The sequence below is a fragment of the Felis catus genome, chromosome B1, assembly GCF_018350175.1.
Source record: "Felis catus isolate Fca126 chromosome B1, F.catus_Fca126_mat1.0, whole genome shotgun sequence".
In the NCBI taxonomy this organism is placed as follows: Eukaryota; Metazoa; Chordata; class Mammalia; order Carnivora; family Felidae; genus Felis; species Felis catus.
This window is the reverse complement of record NC_058371.1, coordinates 139,683,369-139,701,900: the sequence shown is the minus strand read 5'-3', so window position 1 is coordinate 139,701,900 and position 18,532 is coordinate 139,683,369.

The window sequence follows — 18,532 nt, the reverse complement described above, 5'->3', positions numbered from 1 at the left end:
CCCAGTTTGTGGTGTTGTGCTATGATGGCCCCAGCAACAAATACATTAGTTGAATAGTTTTCAGAAACCTAACTGACTTTAAAGAAAATAGTTTGTCTTATTATTGTTCAGAACCGATTTATCTCTTGCACGGATACAAATAAACTAAAAAGAAAATGATTTAATGAGTATTTTTTCACAGTCCTGATTAAAGATAAGCTGTGAAATAAGTAATGCAATTTAAAATACCATGACCTAATTTTGAGGATGATGTTTTAAGTTGACAGCACTAAGAAAATTTCCAGGGCTTTTGGCTACTAATCATAAATAGCAAGCCTGATTTTAATTAAACAATAAATTACTACCAAATTTTTAATGTGGTCATGTAAATTTAGTGTAAATTTTAATTATGAGTATACATGAAACAGAATTTATTATTTTAATTTTAATTCTGCGTTTTATAAGACAACCCTGTCACCTATCCAATATATCCCTAATTTCTCATGCCTCTTTCTTAATATTTCCTTAGTCTTAATTTTCAATTGGGTCTACTCAAAGAGAAACTACTCAAGTATTTTCAACATACCCTGGAAAAACATATTTAGACTATAAAGAAAAAGATATATTGCCACCTAGTGGAAAATAGGCTGAATCATTTGGTTGTCATTCAGTTTTTAAACCACAAAATGCTTAGTACAAGAAATGTTTAAAAATGTTCTTTGATCTTGGATAACTACACTTTGTTAATTAAATGATGTCTTCCACATTTAGCTGCTATATTATTTTTAACTTTTAAGTTATGTATTCTTTATTTTTATTTAGCAACTACTCATATACAAATGCTACTGTTATATGATGAGTGGTTAAGTTGAGCATAATCTTTCTCAAGGACAATTAGCTAAAATGACAAAGGTATTTACAGGCAAATATAATGAATATTTACTATGCACAGAAGGTTAGGAGTATAGCAAACGACTATATGATTAAACTTGGACGAGCCACAGCTCTGGACCTGTTTCCTTATCGGAGAAAAAATGGTATTGAACTACATAACTGATTAGATATTTTCAATTATAATATGATCAGATCATATATCTATAGTACATGCTTATAGTTATTAAGCTCAGGGTCTTTTTAAGAATTATGTGAGTACCCAACTTAGTTTAGGGAACAGTGTTGGTGAGTTAATAGGTGTGTGTCTTTGGAATAACATTGCAGCACAGAACTAAAAGAAGCTTGTTAATGGAAAGGAAGTTCCCATCTATTTATTTGGTTGCCAGGTTCCCAGGGTTGTTTTTTTCCCCCCTAAGAGTAAGGTGACCTGGCTAATTTTAATTTCTGCAATTACATTCTACCCAGCTAAGTTATCCTTGCAGCTTCTATTTGGTTATAGCATCCTTTATTGTTTCCTGTCCTAAACTTTTAGAAGGTTGCTATTAACTGATTTACTGTTGCTGACCTTTAATAACCATGAAGGATGGCATTAACCACTTGGTAATTCTATAAGTCTTTCTTGCCATAGGCCAGGAAAGGAAAGGAGAATTTAAGGACACTTCCTTTTTAATAGCCCTTGGTATGCTCCAAGAATGTCACAAGCCTTAAGTAGTTAACCCTACTATGTGTATGCCCTCTGGAAAGGTCGTATTTCAAATGATGTGATTTTGGGAGCTTAATTTATCACATTATTAACTTAAATTCTTGGATACAATCTTGTTCTCTACAGCATAAACACAGAAGTCTTTCCCTTTCAAACAGGAAGGGCTTCATGTGAAAATGTCAATATGTCTATGGGACATAAGGAAGTATGCTAAACTAGCAGGTGTCATGAAATACTATAGGAAGGTAGGTTGTTAGATTCACTCAACTTTTAAATAATTAGATGTGAAAAACTGCATTTATACAAGCACTAATAAAATAGAGGACATAGGAAAGATTGATATCAAACTTCTGTTTGAGACTTTGTCCAGAGATAAGGTACTCAAGAAAGCTAATTATATGATTTCTAGTAAATTCCTTTCTTTCTTCCTTCTTTTATCCCATTGAAGAAGAAGAAGAAGAAGAAGAAGAAGAAGAAGAAAAAGAAGAAGAAGAAAGGGGGTGGGGGAGGGGGGAGAAGAAAAAGAAGGAAGAAGAGAAAGAAAGAAAGAATGAATGAAAGAAAAGGAAGAGAAAGAAAGAAAGAAAGAAAGAAAGAAAGAAAGAAAGAAAGAGAGGAAGGAAGGAAGGAAGGAAGGAAGGAAGGAAGGAAGGAAGGAAGGATGAAAGTTAATTTCCCAGAGCACATTTATTTTGAATAAAGTCTGGGAAAGTTGCTTTTAACAACTAGGAGGAACAGAGAAGACTTCTAGTGTCTCATTTTTGCTTCCTAGAAACTCTCTGTATGTTCTCTTTAGTAATATTTATTCTCACATTCATTTTGTAGTATTTGTTGCCCATTTATCTATTTACTTCCCTTTTAAACAAGCAACACAGCAGAAAAATAATGTTCTAAGTCTCAAACACCAAGCTGGAAACTACCTGCCTTCTTAGAATGAACAATGGTCTCTACTCTATTGCTTTTTTAATACAAATAGTTTAGTAACCAGATCTACCTGATTTCAGAGGTAAAAAAATTCAGTGAATAAAGTGAAACATTCTTTATTCTATCAGATTATATGGCTGCCTCACATCACTTTCATTATCAATGTTGCCAGCTTATTATGTGTCTTGTAATTCCTTAGGTAGGTAGCTTTAGCAATAAAATCTGGAAGAGGATACTGTATGCCTGAAATAACAGTTGGATGGAAAAGGACAAATTAAAGATCATGACACATGTCATTAAGGAAGCAATTTCAGTAGGTTTGAAAAAAACCCTCTAAGATTGATCTACCGCTTAAATTTCAGCATAATTTATCTGTTTTTTTTTTTTTGCCACATACATTTGTCAGCTGATTACTATTATTATTTTCTTAAAGATAGCATTTTCCCAGGATGCCTGGGTGGCTTAGTTGGTTAAGCGTCTGACTTCGGCTCAAGTCATGATCTCACAGCTGGTGGGTTTGAGCCCCGCTTCAGGCTGTGTGCTGACAGCTCAGAGCCTGGAGCCTGCTTTGGATTCTGTGTCTCCCTTTCTCTCTCTGACCCTCCCCTGCTCACGCTCTGTCTCTATCTCTGTCTCTCAAAAATAAATAAACATTAATTTTTTTTTAAAAAAGATAGCATTTTCCTTGTATTGTACTGCAACAGTACTAAATAGCATATGTAATGGTGAGATATGCCCTCTCTAGTAATCTAAAATTAAAATATTCCATTTCAGTTAATGAAGGAATCCTAAGTGCAGCCTCATGAAAGGATTCTCTATAGGGTAACTTTGTTTTGACTACATTGATTTTTTTTTCTTTTTATTATCTAAATGCACATTCATCGGATACACATTCCAAGGAAGTGGAGTTAAGAAAGTTAAAGGTTTGGGCACCTGGGGGGCTCAATCAGTTAAGCTTCCAACACTTGATTTCGGCTCAGGTCATGATCTCACAGTTGGTGAGTTCGAGCCCTGCGTGGAGCTCAGGGGAACCTGCTTGGGATTCTCTGTCTCCCTCTGTCTTTGCCCCTGCCCCATTCATGCTCTCTCTTTCTCTCTCTCAAAAATAAATAAATAAACATAAAAAAAGAAAGTTAAAGGTTTTGTCACATTAAATGAGAAGAGATTTCTGAAGTCATACATGTTAAATTCTAAGCATTTTCTCTGGCTCATAATTGAAAGAGTTTGCAATATAATGAAATAATTTGGAAATATGGCTGGTATTTAGAATTCAGAATGCTAAGATGGTAAAATGTCCCAGAAATATAGGCAAAACTGACAATGATTGTTTCAGACAAAATATTGGTCTGTTTAGGTGTAAAATGTCTTATTAACCCTCAATTCTGTTGTACACGTTTATGCATATGTATGATAAACTTATTTGTATTCAGCCAAACATCCATTTGGCAAGCAGCGTAGAATATTCTAGTGTTCTAAGAGTTAAATGCCTCAGAGATTCAAAGTCTTCATTTCTTTCTTAAAATCTCAAATCAGGACAATTTTTTTGACCTCTTATTGCTGCACTCTAAAAAGTATATTAATTGACAGGCTACATCAGGTACCTGAATGCCTTCCACATCTACCTTAGAGATAGAGCCTTCGTTTGGGGTTCATATCTGATATCTTTACTATCTCTGTGTGCTGAAGTGGATGTATTTGGTTTCTAGGTGGCTTGAGAAAAGTCACAAGTCTTCATTTTAGTTTGTTTTGTTATTGATTTTTTTTTTTTTTTTTTAGATCACAGATGGAACGAAACTGAAGTCAGGGTCTAGAATTATTGGCTAGGCAGCTAATAAAAATGATCATTCAGACATTGAGATTACTGGTGACTTAAGGAATGACCACCCCCCTTCCTTGCTTTTCTGGGCTATGTTGGGATGAACAGCGAAAACAAGGAGTCGTGGGGTCAGAAAGGCCTTGGCCTTACCTCTCAGTAGTGTTCTGTTGCTATGTGTCCTGTTGGCAAGCCAGCTTACTTTTCTGAACTTGTTTTCTCCCCTGTAAGCTAGAATATTGACCACCATAAGGGGTTGTTATCAAGATTGCAGATAAAAGCATGGAGGTCTACATAGTAGGCACTAGATACATGAAAATTGTTATTTTCGTAATTCCCCTTTATAGGCCTTTCTGAAGTTTCCATTTTCTTGTGGTTTCTCAACTTTACGGCTGTCAACTCTTTTCTGCCTTTTGTGAATACAGGGAGGCATCTCCTTTCTTTCTGTAAGAAGAGGATGTTGTTGGGAAACTATGAAAGGAGATATCCTGGGATATAAACTGTTTCATTTGCTGAGAACTGCAGGTGAGAAAGTAAGACAAAAGAAGTCAGAGTCTGAACCAAGGGCTCCTCCACTTGTCAGCATAGATTCCCTATCTCCCCAAAATATCTTGGGGAAAAATCCACTCCCCAGACTCCTTTGGAAGCTCACCACTCGAGGGAGCTCCCTTCCCTGGTGGTCTGGTGGAGCCCAGGAATGCTGGCCTGTAGGGCACAGCACCAGACCTGTTTGCTCACTCATGCTCAGAGCGAGCAGCGTGGGAGGTCCTGATAAGCTGGCTACTTAAGGACGTAAAATACATTCTGAGCATTTGTACACGCTGGTGAGACAAATTACCAAGTGCTCGCTACAAAGTCTGTATTCAAAAATAATGAAAGCATGGATTTTATTAACATATTATCATTTTGGAGCACTAAAAATGATTCTATAGAGGATATTTTCAAGTATCTATGTTTGACTTTGGAAAAGAATTATGCTATCTCTTTAAATAGCCTTTCGAGTCTCCTTATTTCTAAATTACCTGGGTGCCAGAAGAATTTGAACCAGTGAGGATAGAAAACTCAAGGTTCTGTCGTTTCCATTCTAAGAGAGTTGCGGAAAGAGAAAGAACAAAACACGGGATCAGAGGGTAAAATTCAATCCTTGTTTAATTTAGTTTCAGCCCGAATTAAATTGGAAGTTGTATATGAAAAGTAAGTGAAAGTAATACTAAGCTTAGACACTTCATTCCATTCAATATTTCTTTGAATGGGTGTGGGGTTGAACTAGCAGAGGTTTTCAACAGTTACAGAAATCTCAGTAGTCCTATAAAATTACGTTATATTAGTTGAGGAAGACCTATCAAGTTCTCCTTCTAAAAATCTAATCTCAAGGTGATTACTGATTTGACAAGTTTCTTGGGTTTAGAAAAAGTAAAAGGACTTATTCAGGGAATTTTCTATGCTCTTTGGAACTTGCACAGAATTTCTATGTTTACTTGGAAACATGGTTTCTGAGTACACTTTCTTTTTACTCAATGAATTTCATCTTACTTATTTTGCTGTCTAAAAAATGATTCTTTCTCCTTCTTTTTTAAAGAACTATTTTATTGTGCTTTTCAAAGAGAAATCTCATCTTTAATGTGGTGAGGATCTCTTCTACTTTTACTATTTCATCACAGTACTATAAATCACTACTTCGTTTCCAATCTGTGCTTTTTAACAAATTTCCTTCAAGATCTTGAAGTTGGAAAACAAGGGGTGCTGGTTTACGGCACTTATTCAGCAGAGGGTCTGGGCTCCTGGAGAGGATTAGCCTTATTTTAGAATGTAAGAAACCAGCATATGCCGTGGGGTCAGTCCTGCGGAGGTGTGCCATTGACCAGCAATGTGGGAGGTAAAAGAAAGGAAATATCAGGCCCACAAATGCTTGGGCTAATGAGATCTCACCAATCACGTGTCCTGAATCTAAACTGTCCTAATCATACTGAAGATGCTTTTTTGGCCCATAAGTGCTATTCCATATGTGAAAAGCACTTTTTAAACTTTATGTTATTTTTAAATATATAACATATCAGGGGATTTCATGAACTTCTTTTGTAATAATGCTTTTAAAACTTTGGAAGCAATCACAATAAATACAATGTTGCAGTGTTTTTAAATACACCATCCAGATTCCATGTCCTCAGCAACTTACATTCATAATAAAAACTTTTAGTTTTTTTTTTTTTCAAAATAAAAAAAGCCAGCTTTATATAGAAAGCTAGTCCACTAGAGGTCACTTTTCAACTTACTTCCCTTAAAAACAGAAAAATTTAGCTTTCATTCCCGTCATTGAATCTTTCATGTCTCTGTTTCCACTGTTGGAAATTTCGTTTCTTCCCAGAAAAAATTTCTGCTATTCCTCAAAGTTGTTTTTTTCAGAAATCTTTCTGACACTGGGGTCATATATTCTTATATATCAAATGTATTTTCTACTGTGACTTTTTAAATGATTTTCTTGGATACCTAATTGAATCTATATTATTATTTTTTCAATGTCACTATTTGAACACTAGCAACATGTGTCTATTTCCCAAGCTTTTTTTAAAAAAACTTTTTAAATGTTTATTTATTTTTGAGAGAGAGAAACAGAGAGAGAGAGAGCAAGAAGGGGAGGGGCAGAGAGAGAGAGGGAGACACAGAATCTGAACCAGGCTCTAGGCTCTGAGCTGTCAGCAAAGAGCCCTACGTGGGGCTCAAACCCACAATGCTGTATTAGAATGAAAGAATTGGAGATGTCCAGCCTTTTTAGGACTTAGAAGCAGCCATTCAATTTCTGCTCCTTGCCACAAACCCTAGTGCTGAAGAAAAATATCCAATATCAACACCTGTTGACGAATCTCTGAGTTTCATCTTTCTTGATTTAATTTCTCTTGTAATCCATGAGAGGTATGTTTTGAACTACTTTTTAAAAAGCAATGACTTTACAATGTGATATTTGATATACTTTATCTTTTGTTCCTTATGCTTAGGGTTTGAATAGCATAAACGTTCACAGGCTGCTATTACATTGTTAGTGTCACTACTTGTGCAAGAAGTAACATTACAACATTATCTATCTATCTATCTATCTATATCTTTGTGTATTTATAGTTTTGTGTATTTTCTACTAAGACACCTGGTTACAATTTCCCCATTTCCTATTGAAAAACATGCCCACTATATCTCTCCTATATCTGTAACTGTATTGTTTTAAAACATTGTTTAGCTATTCTTAAAATTTACCCCAAATCAGCAGTTTTAAAACTTGGCAATATCTCATTTCTCTATGAAATGGAGACATTTATAAGGAAATCACATAGAGATTTATTCTTGCCTTCTAAAAGCATGTCTATCTCTTTATATCATTCATGTACTGCTAACTTATCTAAACACACACTAGAACAGAGGTCACTTTAACATAATTTCTACCACTTATGAAAAGCTCTTATGGAAGAAAATCTTTGAAATCTGGAAACAAAACAAGAGGGTTAAAACACCAGGTATGCTTTAAATCATTATACATATAATACACATAATTTTAATAGTATTACTTGTTAAAATTATTTTCATGCATGAATATAATTCGTAAATAGTTTTCTCATGTGAAATACTGAAATATTGCAGATAAGCTGAAAGCTGCATTGTTTACTAGCCCTAATCTCCCAACCTTCCGAAAGGTAACTCCTTCTGTGTATTTTTCCAGATCTTTTGATAGAAATTTACATTACATTCAAATGTGAGTACACCTAGAATATATACCATACCATTTTGCTTTATATACACCTTTTAAAATAAATGTCGTGTAACATTGAACTTTTTTCTGTCATTTAGACGTTTGATTTTTATTCAATAATAGATGTTGAAGTTATTTGTATGTCAGCTTCTATAAATCTGTGTCATTCTTTTGAACTAGGGGACAATGTCTTGGAAAATGTACATATCCATAATTTAACTACTCATCTTCCTAGGGAACTACTGTTAGTTTGTTTCTATCTTGTCTCTCTTAGAAGCAATGTGTCTGTGTTTATCCACCTGCACGTGATCAAGCGTTCCACTCCGGTGGGTATTGTGAAGAGCATTGCTAAATCATTAAAAGGAGGCATTGAACATTTTAGTAGACACTGCCAACTAGCTCTCCCAGAGTCTTAAAAAATGTCCTCTCAAATAGCAACAATTGGAGAATAGTAGGTTCTCTGCACCTTGGTCAGCATTCAGGATCAGGCTTTCCAGTTTTCGTCATTTCTATGGTATCTCCTGTTTGAAGTTGTGTTTGCCTCCTTGTTACCATTATTTAGGTTCCTCGTCTTTCCATACATTTACTCGGTATTTGTAATTTCTTCTGTGAACTTCTTATTTATAATTTTTGCCCATTTTTTGATTTGCTTTTTCTTACCAATCTCTAGGAGATTTTTATATATTTTGAATATCAAATGCTTATTGGCTATATTCATGCAAATATTTTTCCAGTCCATCTCTTGATTTTTAGTTTTGCTTATGATTTCTCTGTCATGAAGGATTTTTTTATTTTTATACTGTTCATTCACCAATTCTTTCTCGTGTGACTTTAATTTCGGTATCTTGCTTAAGAAGACTGCTCTTACCCTCAAAACAAAGGTATATCTTATACATTTATCTTATACCTTGTATTTTCTTCTGATTCTTTTTTGGTTTTGTTGTTATAATTATTATTTAAGTAGTCAGATTTTCTAAGGATTATTTTCATGTGTGAGGTACATATCTCATTGCATTTTTTCCCCAAATGAATAACAAACAATCCTGAAACCATTTGATGAGCAGTTCATATTTTCCGACTGACTTAAAATGCTACTTATATGATAATGTAAATTTCCTTATGTTCACAGAGTTATTTCTTGGCACTTTGCTATTAATTATTATTATTCATTATTATTATTAGTGTATTCCTCGGTAACACCACATTTAAAAAATTAACACATGTTTTGCTAACTGGCATATCAAAATTTTTCTTTCTTCATTTTTTGTCAAAATTATCTTTGCTATTCTTGCTCATTTACTCTTTCGTGTTAATTTTAAAATTGGTTTATTACAATTATTGAAAAATTCTATTGAAAGCAAGAATTGCACTGAATTTGCATATTAATCTGAAGAGAGATGGCATATTGACTCCTTTCATCAATGAATATATATATCGCTGAAATCTTTATGTCATAAATGTCCTTCAGTTAACTTATTTTTCTAATAGACTGGTCTTTCCCGGTTTAATCTCAGTCATGGTACAATTATTGATATTATAAATGGAGTGTTTTACTCATTTGCCATTTCTGATGATTGCTTATATAAAAGGAGGCTACAGATATTTATTTGTTTTTCTTTAAGTTTTTATTTAAATTCCAGTTACTTAGCATACAGTGTAATAGTAGTTTCATGTTTAGAATTTAGTGATTCATCACTTATATACAACACCTAGGGCTGAAAGCTACATGTTTTTAAAGATTGATTTTGTGTCTGTCTATCTCAGTGGATTAATTCTAATGATTAATTCTAATATTTTTTCAGGTAATCCTCCTGGGTGATTTTTACATTAGTGATTATATCATCATCAAATAATAACAGTTTTATTTTTTCCTTCCTGAGATATTTATTTATTTATTTATTTATTTATTTATTTATTTTCCCAGTTTATTGCATTAACCAGGATCTTGAAAATGTTGAATGGAAGGAATATTGGGCATCTATGTCTTTTATTGGCTTTAATGGGAAATTTTTTATTATGTTATCATTATGATTTTGCTAAAGTGTTTTAACAGTCACCCTTCATTAAGTTAGGGAACACAGCATTAATTTTAAATTTGGATATAACATAGTAAAATATTGTTCTTGTTATATAGAAAAATCACTATTTTCTAAGTGTTGAGCTATAATGAGTTATTCTGTTGCCCAGAATAAATAAATTATATACTCCAAATAAATTATATACCAATATAAATTAGTCTATTAGACATTCAATGTAAGTGAAGCTGGGGCTAATCCCAGAAAAATATTCAGAGGCAGCTGAAACAGCTAACCTTTAGATTTTCTTTTCATTGAAGTCCTTTTTTCGGAGGTTGCTTGTCAGTGAAATCTGTTGCCAAAGATATAAAGAATATATCACTGGTGTTGATTAAAATAACAAGTACAGAACAATTTTAAACTACATAATAAATACGTTGTCAAGTCTTTTCCTAAGAACACTGGTGCTTAAGATTTACCAGCTAAGAGGCAGTCTGATATTGGTCTTGACATTTTTATAATGAATATTTATAACCAATGAGAGTATAGGGAGCTTGAAATTTAATCAACAAAACAGTTAAAGAATGCTTATTCTGTATCAGGCATAGAAAATGAATATTGAAATTTGGAGGGAGATCATGCCTCTGAAAATCTGAGGAATTGATTCAATTGTCATTCCCATATTCTAGAGGTAGAAACAGATATTTGAACTTAAAAATTGATCAGTGGTGTACAATGGCAATTCTGAAAGTTCAGAGATGCCGAGACACTTTCCAGGAGGCTGCAACGTCAACACTATCTCAGATGTCACTTTCTTATACTGGGTTGGAGTGTTTCAGAGGCTATGGGACATGCACCATCTCGACCGACCAAACGCAGATATGAGACTCCAGCTCTCTTTTAATCCAGGGAGTAAAGAGATCTTTAAAAATGTAAAACAATGCTTTTCTGCCTACTGAATTACTTTTGGTTTTGGAAAATGTAATCATTCTTCATAAAATATTTGCAATTCTATTATCACAATCTATCATACTAAAAACCTTGGAGTTATCCTCAATTCCTCTCTTTTTCTCCTATTCCACATGTAATCTATCAACAAATCCTGTTGGCTCTAAATCAACACTTACCAGAATGCAAGGTACCTCTCATCATTTCTACTACCAAATTGCCTGGTCCAAGTCATGACGATTTCAGGCTTGGATTATTATAATAACCTCCCAAGGTTTCTCTTTACTGAAACTCTTTTCTGGCTTCAGTGACTTGATTCTGACTTAAGTTCCAAAGTGATTACTCTAGCAGCTGGGCTAAGTATGGACTGTAAAGTGGGACAAAAGTGGGATCCGTGTGACCAGTTAGGAGACACTGCAATCATTCAGGTGCGAGGTGAGTGTAGCTCTTACTGGGCTAGTGGTGGTAGAAACAGTGGCAGCAAATTATTAAATTTGGGGCATTTTCCATTATGGGAAACTTCAAACATATGGGAAATAGAATAAGGAACCCATATGTAACTATCTCCCAACTTCAACAATGGTTACCACATGACCAATTCTTTTTCATCTACAATGTTCTACTCTCTCCTTGAATAGATTATTTTGAAGCAAGTTCCAGATGGGAAATAATTTCATCCATAAATATTTCCGTATGTAATTCTAAAAGATATGGATCTTTTTAAAACAAACAGGAACAGTATTATATTTTAAAAATTAGGAATAATTTCCTGACATCATCGAGTACCAAAATCAATTTTCAAGTTTCCCTAATTGTCTCTTACTAATATTACAATCTGTTTGAGTTAAGATCTAAACTGCACCTGATTTATATATGCCCCTTAAAACTTTTAATATATACAAATTTTTCATTTTTTTTCTCACACCTAATTTTGTGAGGAAATTGGGCCATTTGTCCTATAAAATTTTATACACTCCAGATTTTTCTGGTTGTATTATTGTGGTGTCAGTAAATTATGTTTCTCTGCCATTTTGATTTCCTGTAAACTGGCAGTTAAATCTTATAGACTTGACCAGAATTCTTCATAGGTGGCATTGTAAACTTGCGTCAGGAGTCATTTGTCAGGCTGATTTATTTAGGAATGATAATGATCATTGATGGGTATTGCCTTGATCCATTATTTCATTAAATGTTGAAAAATGGTGCCATTCTAATTCTCGTGTTTCTTCTTCAATTATTAGCTGGAATTCTTCTGTCTTATCCTGGAGAGAGTGGATTTAGAAGATGAAAGAAAGGAAAGACAACAGAGATTCTAGCTTGAAGAGATTAAATAGTTCAGTTGAAGATTTAAAAATAAAATAATTTATTTCTTGATTGGGAGATTTTTAGCTGTAATACAGAGAGAAAGAATGTCGAAGAGTAATACACATCACTCACTGACCACAAGAAATAATACAATGAGATGTTTATCCAAGTTTATTTTTCCGAAAACATCCCAAAACACCAGATTTTATTTTATTCCCATACGCCACTGAAATACAGAGACGTTATAATTTCCAGCAGTCTCATATGTAACTATAAGCTTTGTGATTTTATTTTCCATAATGTTACTTTGCATGTAAGTGATTCTTTTGGAATTTGCAAATCTGCCTCACATATTACCTCATTCAAACCTCAGAACAACACAGTGAGTTATTCCAGTTAAGTAGCATTGCTCTATATTACAAATGAGGGAACCAAAAATGTTTTTCTTTCACAGTCTTCAAAAGTTATTGCTCATAAGGAGGGCTGTTACCCATAAATAAGTATTGCATTGCCAATGTTCACAGTGGTGTTGCTCTGGACAATGAGGAATGAATGAGTCAAAGGATATGTATATGCAACATCACATAATCTTTGCTAATTTGGCTCACCTGAATATTCTGAGTATCAACTTGCCAGGATTGGGTCACAAGTTATATAGCTAGCTGGGGTGGAAATGAGCAAGCAGAAATAATTATTCCAGTGTAATGTAAGAAGTATAAAACTTGGAAGTGTGTTCCTAACTTGCTTTGAGAATGTAGGCAAGCAGTGACCTCTGTCTTCAGTTCTCCACCAGACAAAATGAAGAAATTATGGATGTTTTTAAGATGAAAGTTTAACTTTTCCAGTTATATTTTGCATTGATTGTAGGATCGAGAGGCTAGGAGGAAAAAAAAACCTCCATTAAACAACGTTCTAAAGAAATTGACTTAGGAATAAACAGAATTAATTCAGGCTGGTTTAGAAAGAACATATTTTAGATATATTTACAAAAGAATTGTAGGATTAGAAAGTTTCTTTTATATTAGAAAAGAATATCAACACAATCATGGTGTTTTAACACTGTTTAATGAATTCAAAAGGACCATAGCCATTGCTCTAATTAACTCTAAATTTTAAGACAGCTTCTAAGGTAATATGAAAATGTACATAAAGTGAGTACAATGAAATATCTGGAAATATATACAGATTTTATATCTTTTACTCTGATTTTTATATAGTTCCTTTCTATTGTTATTCAAAACATTAAAAATTATGTTACTTCCATCATCATGAATGTCCTTCTTCGACTCCTGATTGATCACCTGATTGAGGCTAAAGTGGAATGAACACGTAAGTTTCATTCCCCAAGTTACTTGCATACTTAACTTTTGAACATTTTATTTCTTATCAGTTCATTGTCTAACCAAAAAACTTTTTTTCTGCTACAGTGGAAAGAGTATGGTATTTGTTAGCACCCAAGCCTAGGTTCAAGACCTTATCCCTTTCCTAACAATGTAGGAACAAGTGAAAAGCACTTGGCACAGCAGGTGTTTTATACACAGAGTCTTCCATTCTTCACTGACTTCATCGTAAAACCTCTACTTGAGTGTTTCGTTCGCAGGGCTGGTCTCACAAAGAATGCAGCAGTTCATGCTTAGAGCCTTGCTTCCTTCTTTCAGCCATCAGGGTCTTTTTCAAGTGATCTCAAGATCTGCTGAGTTCCACAAGTTAGCCATTTACACATGCTTTATATGGATTTAATTATGGATGCCCTTGAGCTTGAAGTGGTTTTACAGATAGATAATTTAGCTCATTTTACAGTTGAGGAAATTAGGGGCCAAACATGTAACTTCCCCAAATATATGTGGTAACAGTGCTGGGAGGGGATTCCTCTTTTCCAGTGAAGTCCACTGCTCTCCCTGTGATATTTCTTTGTGCATTATAAGCTTCTGTGTCATTGTAGAGGCCAATTCTTGTGTTATTTTAGCAGAACTTAAGGCCCCAGTAAGTGGAGGGGGATTTAGGGTGATGGGAGGGATGTGGCCCAGACGTCGGGATAGGACTGCCTACATAATGTGAGGGCCTAGTGCAAAGTGAAAGTGTTGGGTCTCCTGTTCAAAACGCAGGAAAAAAATGCCATTAAAGGTACCGAAATATAAATGTTTCCCTTTCCTTCTGCTTCTCTTCTCAACACTGTCATGACTATTTAATGTTCATTTAATGTTTTAAGTAAAGAAAATTTTTAAAAATTTTAAGTTTTATTTTACTTGTTTTGACAGAGAGTGCACAGCAGGGGAGGAACAGAGAGAGAGGGAGAGAGAGAGATCATAGCAAGCAGGCTCTGCACTTTCAGTGCAGAGCCTGATGCAGGGGTCGAACTCACGAACCGTGAGATCATGACCTGAGACGAAATCAAGAGTCGGACGCTTAACTAGGCGACCCAAGGAAATTAAAATTTTAAATCACTGCAGAAATATTATTATTAGTCTTTGTATTATACAATGCCTGTTTTAAATGTAAATATAAGGACATTTAACTTATAAATAGAAGCACCAAAATTATACAACTCTATTTTGTGCCCCATGTACATGTGTGTGTGTATTTTGTTCCTACCAGAATAGTGGAAATCTGCACAAAATTAAGTGTTTTTATTTCCTTCCTTGATAGGTACACATTCTGCCAATACTTGCGACATTTGGCTTACTGCTAAGTAAGGAAGACTGAAAGCTAGAAGAATTGCAGATGGCCCCATCTTTCCTTTTTCTTCTATGTCATTATTTTCACCGTAAGTGGCCGGCTAATACAGGAAGGTAACATACTAACATCGCCTTCTTTCTGCATTCAAAGTAAGTTCTAGTTCAACCAGAAAGCCTCCCGGGACTGTCAGCAACTTGCCCTCATCCCCATCTTTACTTAGTCTTAGACATAACAAACTCACTGGCTCTGAGCCTCATGGAACTCCCCTGCGTCATGGGGCCCCCAGAATCGCATGCTCACGGGCATCACAAATACAATATGTGATTGACGCAGCAAGGAACAGAGATGGACGCTCGTGTTGGGGATATCTCCTCTGCTCTCTCACATGTTCCAGTGTTGTGTCAGACTTCATTTCCAAAACATAATTTTAAAGATAAAATTAAGACTTTCAGGATGGCAACAGCAGAGCTTGAAACCAAGTGGGTCATTTCTGAGTCTTGAGCCCTGTGCAACTGCACAGATCATGCCCGTGAAAGTGACCCTATTTGAAATGTTCCTGAAATCAGTCAGGCAGACACCTGGCTTACATACACAGTGGGACCAATCTGTTCTGCTTTGTGTCACCTCTTTCCCCTTTTCCCTCAATCTTTCGAGGAACTTTTTTTCAGAAAATCTTCCTTCACCGTTTACACTCGTCTTGTACAGTTTCAGTTGCCAACTGGCCTCTTATTTTATTTTACATTGTTTTGTTTTCATTTCATTTATAGTTCACATCGCCGTATGTCAGTCATATAAATTATCTGAGACACTACGCCTATTTACCACACTACCCCGTCTTTACAAAATCATTTATCAACATTGCACATTCTAACAAAACTATTGTGTGTCTATTTTTCTTGTTCTTTCTGAAATATGTTCTACAAATACAAGGTATTTCCACACAAATTTTTCCTCATGAGTAAACATCATAAGTTTCTGTGTTGGGATGGCCATTATCCCCTTACAAGAGTATTAGTAGTAAATATTTTGACTAGTTAAACATTGGTCAACATTCCTTGGTTTTCTTTCTTAAGTATTTGTAGTGTCTTCCAAACTTCATTTGTCTCTAAATGTGCAGGAACCAAATTATCTTTCTTCAGATGTATTTTATCATTTAATGTTTTCATTTAGTTGAACCAACTATCAGTAATGCATATTTACAATGACTTATTTCAGGAGCACTATGAATAATAATAGAGCTAAACCGTCTTTAGTATTTATATTTACCAAAGCATTTCACATACTTTTCACTTCATCTTCATGGCAACCCTGGGAACCATCTACCAATGTACAGAAATTAACAAATAATACATTAAATAGCACATATTAACATACAATTCCCCTCTTCTTTGTTTTAAACTTTTCTAAGAATTTCTCTAGAAATTATACATTAGCCTTCCCCACCCTGCCCCTGCCAAGTCTATAATTGAGGGAATATCAGGCCTTCATGACAAACAAATAAAATAGCCATTTTGCAGCTATTGCAGTCATTTGGGTTTATAGCCTATTACAGTTACATACCATTAAAATCACAATAGAATTGGGGCACCTGGGTGGCTCAGTCCTTTAAGCAGTGACTCCTGATTCAGCTCAGGTCATCATCTTCTGCTTCAGGGTTCGAGCCCCACACTGGGCTCTATGCTCACAGTCTGGAGCCTGCCTGGGATTCTCTCTCTCCTTCTCCTTCTCTCCCTCCCCCCTTCTCTCTCTCAAAATAAATAAACTTTAAAAACATAAAATCACAATAGAATAACTTTAAAATAAAGTATTTTGGGGGCACCTGGGTGGCTCAGTCGGTTAGGTGACCGACTTCAGCTCAGGTCATGATCTCACAGTTCGTGAGTTCGAGCCCCACGTCAGGCTCTGTGCTGACAGCTGGGAGCCTGGAGCCTACCTCAGATTCTGTGTCTCCCCTCTCTCTGCCCCTCCCTTGCTCATGCTCTGTGTCTCTCTGTCTCTCAGTAATAAACAAACGTTTAAAAAATTTTTTAATAAATTATTCTTTATTCCTGTACATTTTAAAATTGCAGGTGCTTGTTTTCCAGGTCAAATGTGAAGGGTAGTGAAAGAGGGGGCTGAGTGATCAGGCCTGGCCCTTTTGCAGTGGCCTCTGTTGTCAAGCAGAACTCAGGATTTCACTGTTACAAAACATGGGTGCAAACATCATGAAACCAACCCCAAGCCCCCGATTTCCTTGAAAATGCTGAATAAATTTTCTCCCCCCAAATTTAAGTTGCACATATTTATTCTTGAAATCAGAACCGCTGCCAGATATTCTTTCTGGTCATGGCAACATATAAGAATCTGGAAAGTCGGGCGTGCCTGGGTGGCTCAGTCAGTTGAGCATCTGACTTTGGCTTTGGTCATGATCTCATGGTTTGTGGGTTCGGGGCCCACTTCGGGCTCTGTGCTGGCAGCTCAGACCCTGGAGCCTGCTTCAGACTCTCTGTTTTCCTCTCTCCCTTTCTCTCAAAAGTAAATAAACATTAAAAAAAGAATTTGGAAAGCCATTCAAGCTGAACGGCTGGCCAAATGAATCAACATTTCCCATTCACACAGCAGCACAGTAGTATCCTAAATGTATTCCATTTTTGACTATATCACCTGTTTAACTTTCTTGGAAAGTATTCTTTTTTCTTGGAAATTATTTACATATATATTATATGGTATTATGGTTATATGATATCTAATATTTAAAAATATCTCTGTGATTATATTTGTACGATTTTGATAGAGCTTCTAAGCTATCTATTCTTAGGTAAGTTTTAACAAAGGTCTCAGTGCTTGCTGCCTTCCTTAAATTTTATTCTGATGACCAGTTTCTATTTTAAATCCAATTTCTGCTCACTTTCCATTCCTTCAGTGGGGACACGCCAATGCTTGGAATACCTTTTCACATTCACACTTCCTCCCCCAGTGGTTTCACTTTCCTTCCTTTTCCTTTCTCAGGTGTTCAGTTTCCCTACTCTCAGGTCCTTCCATACTCTCCCCTCTTCACTCATTCCAGTTGGGATAGCCGACCGGGAGTTGTCAGTTTCCAAAAAGGAGAAAGAGGGAGCATATTCACATCCTATACCTTTGGGTTACTTTCCTGCCGTTACTTCCCCCACTCCCTCTCCTGCTGTGAATAGTAACCTCTCCCCTCCCTCTTTCATATCTCCAAATTTTTCCTCTTAACTGATTGTTCCCATCATACCATTAACAGTGCTCATCTGAAAAAACTTTTTTTCTCTTCCAGCCCCCTCCTTAACTCTCTGGTTCCCTGAGCAACAAAAGTCATGAATGAGTGTAGGTCTCCAGAGTCCTCTTTTCTCATTGTTTCTTGACCCCATTGTAATCAAGCTTGCTTTCTCCCCATCTGCTGTTGAACATCACGTGGTCAAATTTAATGGTCAATGCCTACTTTTCATCTGATGTAACCAGCAACATTTAACATGACTGATCACTGCCTGCTTCTTGAAATTTCTTCCCTGGGATTTTCGCCCCTATCTCAGTGTTTC